Source organism: Corvus brachyrhynchos, unplaced genomic scaffold (genome assembly GCF_000691975.1).
Source record: "Corvus brachyrhynchos isolate BGI_N302 unplaced genomic scaffold, ASM69197v1 scaffold197, whole genome shotgun sequence".
In the NCBI taxonomy this organism is placed as follows: Eukaryota; Metazoa; Chordata; class Aves; order Passeriformes; family Corvidae; genus Corvus; species Corvus brachyrhynchos.
The window spans coordinates 335,813-336,689 of record NW_008239108.1 but is presented as its reverse complement, the minus strand read 5'-3'; the positions used below and the strand labels follow the sequence as shown (position 1 = coordinate 336,689).

Below are 877 nucleotides of genomic sequence, written 5' to 3'. Positions count from 1 at the left end.
AGAATGGAGGCAGGGGGGGGCAGGGGGGGGCATTGGGGGGGCCAGCCACGTCCAGGGATGCTCCAGGATCCAGCAGCAGCCGGAGCACCAACGGGAAAAGGCTCTGGGATGTGAGGGGCTGGGGGGGAGGGGGATCCCATGGCACCATTCCTGGTAATCCCAGGGCCCTGGCTGGACTGGGAGCAGCACTGGGAGCAGGGACGGAGCCCCCACTTCCCAAAGGCCCATCCCGGTGCCGGTGTCTCTGGGGGCCGGAGACAGGACACGTTCCCAACTCTGGGATCGACAGAGGGATGGACAAAGACTCCCTGACTCCATCCTCGCTCCCCCCTGGATAAACATTCCCTGTGTGGGAGTCACTTCTGCCTTTCCCGGTGTTTGATCCCGGGACTGGAGCCTTGAAACACCGATGGAATTCTTCCTCATCCCCATTCTAATTCTGATCCTCATCTTCATTCCATCTTCATCCCATCCCATCCCCATCCCAGTGTTCCCTCCCTCCTCCCCAGTTTGTGCTTCCCCACCAGTTCCCAAGTTTTTTGGGATGGAATCATCCTTCCTAATCCTAATCCTAATCCTAATCCTAATCCTAATCCTAATCCTAATCCTAATCCCAATCCCAACCCTAATCCCAACCCTAATCCCAACCCTAATCCCAACCCTAATCCCAACCCTAATCCCAATCCCAATCCCAATCCCAACACTAATCCTAATCCCAATCCCAATCCCAACCCCTCCCAGCCCAACCTGGGGCAGCTCCAGCATTAACTGGGACCCTTCATCCCGAGCCCCCCAGTCCAGGGAATGTTCCTGTACCAGCCTGGGGGACGTTCCGGCGGCGCTGATCCCGGAACCCCGTGGCGGCGACCCCGCGGCC

At 58.7% G+C, this 877-nt stretch overlaps 1 protein-coding gene across 1 annotated transcript in view; it reads right to left on the bottom strand.

Annotated features, from left to right (window-relative positions):
- Nucleotides 1-877, bottom strand: part of SND1 (staphylococcal nuclease and tudor domain containing 1) — a gene marked incomplete at its 3' end in the record, with an annotated part of 92,485 nt that overhangs the window by 18,633 nt on the left and 72,975 nt on the right. The gene's annotated exons all lie outside the window — the stretch shown is intronic.